This window comes from Henckelia pumila, chromosome 4 (assembly GCF_033568475.1).
Source record: "Henckelia pumila isolate YLH828 chromosome 4, ASM3356847v2, whole genome shotgun sequence".
Lineage (NCBI taxonomy): Eukaryota > Viridiplantae > Streptophyta > Magnoliopsida > Lamiales > Gesneriaceae > Henckelia > Henckelia pumila.
The window spans coordinates 78,966,301-78,980,026 of record NC_133123.1 but is presented as its reverse complement, the minus strand read 5'-3'; the positions used below and the strand labels follow the sequence as shown (position 1 = coordinate 78,980,026).

General features: G+C 30.7%; 1 long non-coding RNA gene across 4 annotated transcripts; it reads left to right on the top strand.

Annotated features, from left to right (window-relative positions):
- The first annotated feature begins 8,467 nt into the window (after positions 1–8,467).
- Positions 8,468–11,506, top strand: LOC140865764 (uncharacterized). Of its 4 annotated transcripts, none has more exons than XR_012144718.1 (4): positions 8,468–8,853; positions 10,123–10,194; positions 10,619–11,251; positions 11,345–11,506. It is a non-coding gene; the product is annotated as an uncharacterized lncRNA (long non-coding RNA). The 4 variants fall into 4 exon arrangements; XR_012144717.1 differs by having other exon boundaries at positions 10,572–11,251; XR_012144716.1 differs by having other exon boundaries at positions 10,568–11,251.
- The last annotated feature ends 2,220 nt before the right edge of the window (positions 11,507–13,726 follow it).

The window sequence follows — 13,726 nt, the reverse complement described above, 5'->3', positions numbered from 1 at the left end:
TGATTTGTAAAATGATAAAACATTGAATTCAAAAAATAATTTTGTTGTGCAATTGTACGTAAAGATAATCTTAATAATACGAAATGGTTATAATATATATTATTTATTTTAAACTTCAGTGACTTAGTCTTTTATAAAAGCGTTATTTTGTTTCGAAATAATTACTCCAAATTAAAATTTACATTTATAACCCTAGTTTAAATTAACATCCAAAAATTTCTTCTTTTATTAGTTAAAATAAAATAAAAATGCATTGTATATGTATTGTATTGCATTTGCTCCATGGATAATTAGGAGAATTTAATATATATTATTTATATTGGAAATTAAATATTTAAATTAGGTTGAAAATTATTGTGTGATGATGATGTGATGATATTTTATTTGATTATGTAAGTGATGACATAATTATTTTTTGGAAAATTCTCAATTGAGGATCTATAAATAGACCTCAACATTATTTGTGATGAAAAACACAATTTTAAGAGAGAAGATTTTATAAAGTGTAGAGTTAGAGATGTAAACGAACTGAGCCGAGCCAAACAGTATTAGGCTCGGGCTCGGCTTGTTAAGTATATGTCGAGGCTCAGGCTCGGGCTCGGCTCGGGTAGCGATGTAAACGAGCCGAGCCGAACAGCATTAGGCTCGGGCTCATCTCGTTTGGTATCCGAGCCCGAACCAAGCTTTTATCATAAAGCTCGGCTCGGTTCGTTTACTACATATGTCGGCTCGGGCTCGGCTCATTTATCGTATTACACGAGTTTGACTCGTTAAACGAGCTGATTTTTAGGGTCGTTAGCTTGTTTAGCAAGTTCGTATTCTGACTCGTTAAGTGGGTTCGAGCTCGTTTTCGAACTCGTGAAGCCTAAATACAATACAATACATCTCTATAAATTAATTATAAACTAAAATTAATTTTTTCTTAAATAAAATAAAAATGAAAAACATAATTTTAAAAAAAACGTCTCCAAAAAGTGATTTTTTGGTGTTAAAGAAAAAAGTTCTTTAAATTCCATTGAACACCAAACCGAGATTCCAAACCGATTTATACCAAAATTCAAATAAATGTTATAAATATATTATTATTATTATTATTATTATAGATGATTATATATTAAAGATATGTGATCAATATAAATATGTCAAGATAATATTTATGAAGATTTGTATCTTGTAATCTTTTCCTATAAATAGGGGTGATTGAGTTCAATAAAAATTGCACCTGAGTATTGACTCATATGAATTCTCTCTACTCATCTCTCTATTTCTATTATGATTTATAACACGTTATCAGCACGATGCTGTAACCAACTGAGAATGAAAATGATTCTCATTTTATTGATGCTATTGGAATAGCACAACGTGTTGTCAAACCAACTGAGAATGAAAATAATTCTCATTTTATTGATGCTATTGGAATAGCACAACGTGTTGTCAATACTCGATTTTATGAGAGATGTTCATTGGTGCTCTAGAAGTAGCACAATGAAAATTTTGATATATTGGTGCCCATGAAATATCATGAATATGTTGATGGCTATAACGTAGCACAACATGATTTTATATTGAGAATCTAAAGAGATTCCTAGTTATAATATAATATATTGAGAATCTGAATAGATTCATGATAAAGATGTGATATATGATTTCGTATATTGAGAAAGTAAAGAAATCATGATTGATATCTGATATGATATCAAATATCTATAAATATCATTGAAAAAATTGATCTCGTGTCAATTGACATATTGATAAAAGGATGCAAGGTTGTATCAATATTGAAATATTGATAAAAGGATGCAAGATTTGATAATATTCATGAAGAATATTAATATAAGATCCAAGATTTGGAAATATTCTCGAAGAATATAATGTAATGCTCTTTTGGTTATTGAGAATTTTATGAATTGAGAAATTTAGTACAATTTCTCAAAGAATATTGATATATGATCTAAAATTGTCAATATCCATAATTAAAGATATATATGAGATATATATCAAAAGATATTGACTTGATATCGATTTAAATCATATATTTATTATTAATGCTCTAGAAGAAACATGATATATTATTTGTCACTATTTTTATAAATAACGACTTGATGTTCAATGATGATCTGCTTAGGCTATTGATTGACAATTATGAATGTGCGATAGTAAAATCGCAACACTATCAATCGAAAAAGAAAAATAAATGTTAAACCCAATGAATTGGATCATCATATATATTGGGCAACGATGATGATAGATTGATGGTAGCCTATGCATGATGATGTCAATGGGTTGATTTATGACTAACTTCAAGTCATTTTATTTATTTATTGAACTAATTTATTTTTGATAAATTAATTTTGTATTTGTTTAAACTAAATTGTGAAAAACTCTAGCATGTGTTGTGTTTTGATTCACATAAATTATTTTGATGATATAAAATAAGAACTACAAATTTTGTGAATCTATTCTATTAGTCAATATATTGCATGAGATATTGATTATGCAATTTGGTGATAAATTTTCTGATTTGAGAATTTTTATATTTTAAGGATATATTGGGTTGTTAAATCTTTATTTAATAAAATTTGATTATGGATTTTAAATTTCTCAATTTTGATTGTGGATATAAATTTTGAATTTTTTCAAAATCATTTGATTAAGCTATCACTTTTTAAATGAATGATAGAGTATTTTTATCACATGTTATTATCTTACATGTAGGAACATGAAATTAATGTAAAATGACATTCGTGATAGATTGAATGTTATTATTAAAGGTGAAAGGTCTACTTGATGCATACATGAATTTGAAAAGGTACGTCCGATTTTTCAATTTAAATTCTTTTATTATAATATCTTATTTATAGTAATTTGTTCAAGGAAAGACAATTATGAAAGTTGTCTGATTAATGTGGTTCATTCTTTTAAGTGAATGTGACAGTGCCAATTAACACAGTTGATACACTGTAGTTTAATTCTTCAAGAAAGAATATGTCATATCGTATGAAGCGAGATATGAATTATGTATTCGACACAAATATTGAGATATACGTCACAATCAAGTATTGTACTAAATGTATATCGGTATATCATATCACTATCGTACCTGAAGTACGTAAAGAGATTTTATTGATATCTATCAATTAAGATATAAAAGTTTGTGGAGACCGTTGATGTCTACCCAAATTATTTGTTTCATCGTATGTTGATATGAATGTATGAAAGATCTTGAAGATCGTTTGATTGACGATGAAAAAAATGATGTGCTTGATATTATAGAATAGTGATACACAATATTGACGTATATGAAATTTTGAATCTAGTGGATATTGATTTGGTTTAAATAGTATATTACAAATCAATATTTCTAGAAGAGCTAAAGAGCTCCAAAAGTATCATTGATGCAAATACTTTCAGAGTTTGGCATAATGGATTGAATCGAGCATTCAAATTATATAAATAGTTGAAAAACTATAGATAGTGCACAAAGATGTTGATGAATAAGCCAAAAGTTTTTGGATCGATAAATATAAAGTTTTTTGAATCAAAGATCCAGAAGATTTTATGAATTCTTATTTATGGCTTAGCGAAATTGATGGCACTATCATAAAAGCTCAAATTGATAGAAGTCCCCATATTATCAGGAATGAATAAATAACGCGGGCCCACGAAGCGCAACATGATGTTTGCAAAAATACGTATTGAGAAAATTTCCAGAATATGTAATCAAGACAAGCTTGATCAAAAGAGGATATGCATATCAATTTTATTGATTATAAATATGTTGGTTTAGTTGATTTATTTTGCCTCCAATCAACTATTAAACCATGAGAATAAATGCGTCATATTTGGGGATATCTGAAATATATGTTGTAAATATTATGCCAAATGATTATGTACTGAAAGTTAATGTTTGTGCGATAAATGCACTATATAAATCTCTTGAAGAGATTATAAAAATGTTGGAAATAAATTAGATCTTATGATCAATTATTTTGAACAATGAGATTTTATGACGCGAAATTCTAATTCATTATTCTTGTGAAACAATGTTTCCAACATTGAGGGGAGGAAATGAAAGCTACAATAATATTTGAGATCGATCCCAATCAAATATAAAGTGGACATGATGTTCAAAGTTTAAATCTCAAATACATTATTTGATCTTGTGTATGAGATTGTTTATCTTCATTTATGTTCAAGTTGAACAATATATATAAATCGTCTTTAGGGACAAAACTCCTTTAAAGAAAATGAGTGAATATCTCAATGTGAAAAGAATAATGGAGGCTGGTCGTTATGAAATAAATTAATGTCCTGCAGGACCATATCTTATATTACTTGCAAGTAAATGAAAAAGAACGCTAGAAGCGTGAACGATCAATTATTTTCAATGAATCCAATTTGGATTATGTTATTCATGAAGAATAACAAGTATATCAAAATATGAGATTTCACAAATTATTTGGGATCGAAATGATGTAATCATTCGTGTGTTTTGCTATTACTCAAAATTAGGGCTAATTGCATCCACACCCCTTGTGAAAAGTCTAAAAGGCATAAAACCTCCTGTGTAAAATTAATAGCATGTAAGACCCTATGTTTTAAAAAAATTAGCATAAAAACCCCTATGAGAGGGTATAAATGTGTCCGAGTTTGTATAACATAGGGGTGAAATATGCTACATTTTAAAAAATTGAGGGATGCATTAGCCTATTAATATTTCTTAAGGGGTTTTATGCTTTTTAGACTTTTCACAGGGGGTGTGGATGCAATTAGCCCCGCAAAATTATGATTATTTTGAACTATAATTTGTTGAAATTTTCAATAACAATGATATGTGGCAATATGAGCAAATATTAACAAAGTTTCTCAAAGTATTTCAAGCGGATTATGAAAAAATATTTGCACTTATCGTGGATGAAGTGATTTGATGATGATACATATAGAAACATTCTCGAAAGATTCGATGCTCATAATATTGTTTTTGCCAACTTGAAGAAGAAGAAAAAATATTTGGTCTTGAAGTACCATACATATGGCAAAATCAGCATCTGAATCAATTTTTGGCAAATCAATGCATAAGATTGAAATATTAAGAGCTAATAATTGAAAGTGATGCTTGCAAGAGGGGGAGCAATTAAAATTGTACTTTTTTTACCTTGTCTATGATTTTTTCCACGTGGTTTTTCATAACAAGGTTTTTAATGAGGCAATTAACAAGTATCAAGATATGTCGTACTCTTTTTGCTTCATTAGGATTTTGTCCCGCTGGGTTTTTTCTGATAAGGTTTTAACGAGGCGCATCTATCGTCGGAAAGACATCCAAATAAAGTATATGTTGTTGTACTCTTTTTCCTTCGTTCAGATTTTTTTCACGGGGTTTTACTGTCAAGGTTTTAACGAGGCAGCATTTGATTCCCGATGAAGTTCCCGAACATCAATCTTGTCAAATGGAGATTTTGAAGAATTGATTGCTTGTGCAAATAATCATCTAAGGAGGAGTGTTATAAATATATTATTATTATAGATGATTATATATTAAAGATATGTGATCAAGATAAATATGTCAAGATAATATTTATGAAGATTTGTATCTTGTAATCTTTTCCTATAAATAGGGGTGATTGAGTTCAATAAAAATTGCACCTGAGTATTGACTCATATGAATTCTCTCTACCCATCTCTCTATTTCTATTATGATTTATAACAATAAACACATTGTCATTAATGTTAATCATATTTTCAAGTTCCTAACTTAACTCGCCCAGAATTGCGAAAAACAATAAGCATCTTCGCAAACTTAAATATCGGATATAGTTTTGACATGTTTCAGCAGAAAAATCATATATAATCTATATGTTCATCAAATTAAGTTATTCCAACGCCAAATGGAAGACAAGACAAAGCACAACAAGTTTGTTTGTAGTGCACACTAAAATTCTGCATGAATCAAACTCATTCAACTCGATTAATAAACTACATGTAGACTGAACTACTATTAAAGCATAAATCCGAAGCTAACACACTAAACGAGCCACCTAAACGAGCCGAGATCGAGCTTCCTAGCTTATTAACGAACATGTTCGCGAGCTAACGAGCCGAACATCCTTAAGCACAAGCTCGGCTCGTGAATATTGTCGAGCTCAAAATTAAGCTCGGGCTCGGCTCGATAAGCTTAACGAACGAGCCCAAACGAGCTTTTTCACGAGCCGAGATCCGAATAGCTCGCGAACAGTTTGGCTCGTTTACATCCCTATGTAGAGTTTGATATATTTTGAGTTTTGAAGTTTTTACTTTTTACGATAAATTTTTACTTTTTCACAACAAATTGTCAGCACGAAGCTCTAAAGTTCTCCAAATTTTTCCAAGCTCCAAAACACAAGGAAAAGGTAAATATATATATATATATATATTCAATAGTAAGAATATTTACTTTACTGTTTATTTATTCTTATTATATATATTATAATTAAATTATATGTTTTGTTTAGACGATAGCGTGGCTCTGCCGGTTGTTCTAAATGAAATATATAGTTTAACACTAACATTTATTTTATCGCATCTAACATTTATTTTATCGCATCTAACATATTAAATCATATATTTTGTTTAGACGATAGCGTGGCTCTGCCGGTTATTCTAAATAAAATATTATGATTTAATCTAACATTCAGTACTTAACGCAATATTTTTTTTTTATATTTATGAATTATTATTGTGTATATATTATAATATATTAAGTATATATGTATAATATCACAATATATATTATATAAAAGGAGTCTATGACACCTCATTATAATATTGTGATGTAATATACAATATCTGACTTTATACTAACTATATTTATATAATTTCACACTATTATATAAAAGGAGTCTATGACACCTCATTATAATATTGTGATGTGATATACAATATCTGACTTTATACTAACAATATTTGTATAATTTCACACTATTATATAAAAGGAGTCTGTGACACCTCATTATAATATTGTGATGTGATATAAAATATCTGACTTTATATATACTAACTATATTTGTGTAATTTCACGTTATTATATAAAAGGATCTCTATGACAGCACCTTATAATAACGTGATATGATTATACATTACTGCTTATATAATTTTATTGTAACTATATTTGTATAATTTCACATTATTATATAAAAGGAGTCTATGACACCTCATTATAATAATGTGATATGATATACATAATTATTTAATTATGATTATCATTATAATTATATGCATCGCATGATTATCATAAATTTTTATTCAACACATAATCAATTTTTTTTACTCCCAACGGTCACAAATGGTAATAAACGGCTAGTTTTTGGCCTATAAATATGATCACTCAAACACATTTCAATCACACCAAAATTCACTCTTTCTCCCAAAATAATTGCTCGTTTTTTTTCGAAGAAGAAGATGACATTTCTAAGGCTATTTTTTATAACTATCATGATTATCATACTCACAAGTTTTGTATTCACCGGTGATTATCCACCACACTTTTTTTCTATTTTTAAACATACTTGTACTCGTCGATTTTTTATTATTTTGTATTGTCATATTAATGAAAATTAACTAATAAAATGCATTGTTATTTTTTTAGTACTACAATGTCAAATTTGGCAAAACTTGAATTCGTTGCGCTCGATATCACTGGAAAAAATTATATCTATGGACTCTCGATGTAGAAATACATCTTGAGTCATTGGGTCTAAGTGATATCATCAAAAAAAATAATATATTTGTTTCGTGTTTTTCGCTCGCAAGCGTACGGTGTCAAATTATAATATAAGAATAAAGTCCAAGTCGATCCCACACTACAAGAAATTTGGTAATAGACTACACTAGAAAGACTACTATTTTTAATAAAACCGTAGTATTTTCATATTTAACTATGGTTTTTACAGAAACCGTGGTAAATGGGATTTTTTTAAAATATACCTCTACAGTTTTGTAAAACCGTTGTTGTTTGTGTTCTATAACATCGGTTTTTAAAAACCGTAGTCTATGAGTGTGTTTTTTTTTTTTATAAATAGACTACGGTTATTTTGAACCGTAGTCTATGAGCGTGTTTTTTTATAAATAGACTACGGTTATTTGGAACCGTAGTCTATGAGCGTGTTTTTTTATAAATAGACTACGGTTATTTTGAACCGTAGTCTATGAGCGTATTTTTTTATAAATAGACTACGGTTATTTGGAACCGTAGTCTATGAAAGTGTTTTTTTTATAAATAGACTACGGTTATTTGGAACCGTAGTTTATGAACCGTAGTCTGTGAACGTATTTTTTTTATAAATAGACTACGATTATTTTGTACCGCAGTCTATGAGAATTTTTTTAATAAATAGACTACGGTTTTTTTTATACCGTAGTCTATGAGCTTTTTTAATTTTTTTTATAAAGCTGCTTATTTTGTACCATAATATGGGCCTTTTTTAGCGGGCTTGGAATTTATTCTATCACAGATAATCGTCCCATGCCCTAATCGCATTCATCGTCTTTTTCTCCCCTTTGCGCAATGTAATCGATTCTAAGTTCCTTTGTTTCTGTAATCGATTCTAAGTTTCTCCCTTCGTTATAATCGATTCTAAGAATTAATCGGGTCGAGCTTCTTTCTCAGTCATTTCCCATTTCTTTTTGATTCTAAGTTTCTGCTGTTGTATTTACGTTAATCGGGCTGAGCTTCGCCGCCACCACACTTTCCGCCGCCCACCTCTGCACCGGAGAATCTGTATCCTCCTTCGTATCCTAATTACCCACCAAGCCCAGCAAAGAGCCTTCCGCCGCCGGCTCTAACAGGCTACCCTCCGCAGCAGAATCAGTACCCAATCGGTTATCCTTTTTCAGATATATATTACAAACTATCATGTTTTTAGCTTTGGATCATAAAATCTCCATCTCTTTTTCATTAAAAGATTTGCCCGATCATTCATATTTTTGTTTGTCCAGATCTCATATACATTTTCATGTTCTATATAGATGATTTGATAATTTCTGGTCTAATATTTTTAGAGTTGTGCGTGATTTTACATTGATTGATTAAAAAAAGTATAGAAAAAGTAAAATTTAAAAAGAATTTCCAGTTTTATTTTTATTTAATAAATGTTTTGATGACGTAAAAAAATTGTTGGAAGCAGTTGAAATGTGGTAGATGGTAAACAAAATGTGAGACCCCGGGTTCAAAACATGAAACGACAACATCAAACAATTTTCGGGAATTTTTTTTAAAGTTTATGCGCATGCTTCATGCGCATCTGCGCAAGAATGCTTCGGCATTCTTGTGCAGCAGCGCATCATCTTGGCGCCCTGCACTTCCAAAAAAAATTGTCTCTTCTATCCATTTTTCTGAAATTTGCCAAAATACTCTAAAACCCGGACAAATTTAAAATCTCAAACATGGTTAAATTATAGAATCTCAGAATTTAAATTAGACCTTGAACTTATAGAATCTCGAAATTTAAATCTTAATCCCTTAATTTCTCAAATTAAATATTTTTGGGGCCTTACACAAAAATATAGATAAAATCATACGTAAATTTAGAAAATAGATTGTATATTAAAGACCAAAGAAAAAAAATGAAATTCATGTTTAAGACAAAAAAAGATATTTGTATCTTGCATAGAATAAAGCTCTTTTCTTTTTTCTTTTTATTTTTTTGGAATAAATGTTTCCATTGTCAATTTTGGAGGCTCCAAAAGACCAAAACATGGTAAAATGTGTGTGTATGTATAAGATATCTAGCTGTTTAGACATTTGGGCCTATATAAAAGTCGAGGCATATATCATTCAGCATCTATAAAATTAATTATCTTTTCAAATGGATGATTCGAGGCTGACAGACGGGCATCATCCAATGTGCAATTTTCTTTGAAATGCTGAAGACACTCTAACTATAATTCCAGAATTTCTACAGAAAGTACAGTAGTGTTTAAGCATTTTATTGTTCATAAAACGTCGAAATTTGTGTTGCTGCCACTTCAAAATTGCCAGTCATTGTATCTTGTGACACCTATTGTATCTTGACAATTATTTTTTGGAGAAAAACTTCCAATGTTTCCAGTTACCATTGAATAACAATGAAATCTTGTTACCTTTCTTAGGTTATCCAAGCAGATGAGAAAAACATGAAATTAATATTATCGGAAAAAATATTGCAACACAACATCACACAGGTACATCTCTTTGTCAAATTTCACATCATCCAAATAGTTAAATGGACCTGCTGTCTTATATAAAATTGGAGAAAACGTGTCATAATATATGGCAATATATGCTGTAATTTTTTTTAAAGTTCAGAAATGTATTCTCCACTGTTTTGTGTCCAAAAATCTGTCCCAGATTTTTTTTTTTTTTTTTCTGTCGGGCTAATTTAGGTTGAGTATTACTATGTTATCTTGCATGTTAATTTAGAAAATCATAGGTATATGGTACTACAATTATTCACTAAAATAAACCTTCTAATTAAATTGATTATGATTGTTTTGTTATTATTTTGTACATGGGATTGTGTTCAGATCTTGTTGTATGACCTACAATTTTTTGAAGGTAGGTATTGACTGTTTTTTTGCTGATTGGTTATACAAAAAATGGACAAAGAATGGATGTCAAAGAATAGATCATCACCTGAATATGATATTGGAATGGAGTCTTTCTTGAAGTTTGCATTGAAGAACACTGATGATCCTGATGCAATCTCTTGCCCATGTGCAAGATGTGTTAATATAAAGAAGAAAAATGTTCAAACTATAAGAGAAAATTTGTACAGTAATGGGATAGATTTGACATACCACACATGGATATGATGGAGAAAGATGTACGAGTAAGAACTCAATGAGTTACTAGCTATCGTGGCACATGCGTTGCATGTATATAATATATTTTTACCTATAATATTTTATGACTTCTATTAGACATAAAGCTTTTTTAATTTTTCAATTTATCATTTTTTTTGTTAGTTACGTATTTATTTATTGAATAACTATTGGTAGAGAGGATGAAATTTTTAAGAAAACTTGAATGAAATTTTTAACATGACTTGATTGACATGGTATTGAGATGCATATCAATATAAATAACAGGGAATGCTTCCAAAGAAGGGACAAACCCAAGCCTGTTAGGAAAAAAAATTGAAGTTTGGAGTAATATCATTGCACATGACGTTTGCAAGACAACAATATAGATAGTGAATTTACTCAGGCATGCCCTCATCCAGAATCATCAAGTGAGAGGGTAAAGTCTTTCTCTACATGCAGAGAAACTTCGTTATTTTTGTATTAAATTCAAGTGAATTTCAGCACGCGTAAACTAATTATTATTTTGCAGGGTAGACGTTCAAATGGCATTTCTAGCTTGTCTCAAGATTTAAATGGAGTGTTCATTACAACCTCATGCATGGATCACAGGTGTAAAAAAAAGCTTTCTTGAAGGATGTCCTTATTTGACAAACATCACCTATAGATGATATCATACACTGCCATTTATACATCTTACATGAAAGAAATCTCGAGATGCACAATGTGGTGCCAAAATATTTTCAGATATACCCACATTCTCATACCAATTTTTTTTTATAAAAAAATATTTGGAATTTCAAAATTGTTTTATGCACATATATTTTCAATAAATAAATCCAAAATCCAAGAGGATAAAGAGGAAAATAATATATAAAAATGGAAGCAAATTAAATGCCTGCAGGATTGACATAATTTAATTGTCCTCCAACTATGAGTATATACAGTGTGAATTGAAATTAATGTGCAGAGTGATCCACTCACTCACTCACTCACACACATACCATACACCTTTCATCCACATTGTGCAATCATCACCTTCATCAAGCCGAAAGAGGATCATGGCATTTCCAAGCATGAAACACAGAAAATTGTTTGTGGAGGATACATCATGCACAAAATACAAAAGAGACTGTACACTCTCAGATGAAAGAAACCATGTCAACTCACCTGGAGGTTCACTCATCCTGCCTGAGGTTTGTACCCCCAAAATCCCAGAAGAAACCCTTTTCCTTAAGCTTTGAGGTAAAAGAACATTTAGGAAAAACCCCCTAAACCGACACAAATAGCAATTCATCTGTTCTTAATCCTCCATCTTAATTGAAGAGAAAGACAATCCGAGATTACTTTTCTGTTTCCTGATAAAGTTTATTCCTCTGTTGCTGTACATCACAATTCTGAATATCAAATCAAAATTATGAAATTCACATGACTAATGCAAAAGGATTTAATGAAGAAAAATTTATCGCACATAACATATAGATCATATATAAACTATAGATAATGTACATTGAACATGATATCGCAATACATATTTATAGCTCTTAAGAGTTAAGACCACCATCTCCTTCTCATGAGTACCTGTTCTTTCATTCTGCACCATGTAATTGAAGGGGAGGAAGCGGCTGAGATGACATGGACACTGGCCATCACATGCCTTGGTTTCCTTGCACGCGATGAAAAGAAGCAAAGGTTTTCAATTAAATTCAGATAAAGATAGTAAACCAATCATCTAAATGTGATGCCCTAACAAATCCCTAGATTCAGAAAACTGAACATATACATAGTAGAATATCCAAGCCAAATCAACAACCAAAGAGATTGGGAGAAAGCATTTGATCCTTACCTTTTGTTGAAACGTAGAGTGCAAAGATCTGGAATGGAGAGTACAACGTGCAAGGGAAGTGAAACAGGGATTTGAAACCGTTGTTTAAAGTGAAAATGAAAAGTAATTGAAGAAACTGTTAAATGTGGGGGAAGTTGAGGGGAAAGTGGGAGGATAGAATTGGGAAGTTAACGAAATCAATTAAAAAATGAAACGGGTAGATGAAACGATCCTAACTCTATAATTAATAAATAAATATGTGGAAATTTTTTTTTTATACATATTAAATAAAATATGTATATATATGCCCATACATATATGCACAGAATAAAAAGATTTAAAAATAAATAAATAAATAAATAACTCACATAAAAATGCATTCCTTAATAAAATAAATATCTGAGTCAAATATTGAATTAAAATACTGCATAAATAAAGGATTAAAGTTTGCATGCACTGAAAATATTTAAGTAAATGGAGCTTGACAGTCAATGGAGCTTCGATTGATTTTCGTCGGAGGTCAGTGTCAGTGAAACCGTCAGAAGGCGACCCGTTTACTTTCTATGCATCTCAGAGCAGTAGTACTCCTCAGGTGATATCTCTTATTCAGGCGAGGAAGTTGTTGAGACGGGGTTGTCGAGGTTTTCTAGCGAGTATTGGCACGGCCTCAGAACCATCTAGCAGATCATTATCAGAGATAGAGGTGGTTCGTGATTTTTCGGACGTCTTTCCGGAGGATGTTGTAGGAATTCCACCAGTGAGAGATGTGGAGTTCAGCATTGAGTTAGTGCCAGACACCGTGCCTATCTCTAAGGCACCGTACATACTTGCTCCTACCGAAATGAAAGAGTTGAAGGAGCAGATTCAGGAGCTATTAGAGAAAGGCTTTGTTCGTCCTAGCTTTTCTCCATGGGGAGCTCCGGTGTTATTTGTGAAGAAGAAGGATGGCAGTATGAGATTGTGCATCGATTACCGAGAACTCAACAGGGTCACAGTGAAGAACAAGTATCCACTACCGAGGATAGATGATTTATTTGATTAGTTGCAGGGAGCTTCAGTGTTCTCCAAGATCGACCTGCGATCTGGTTA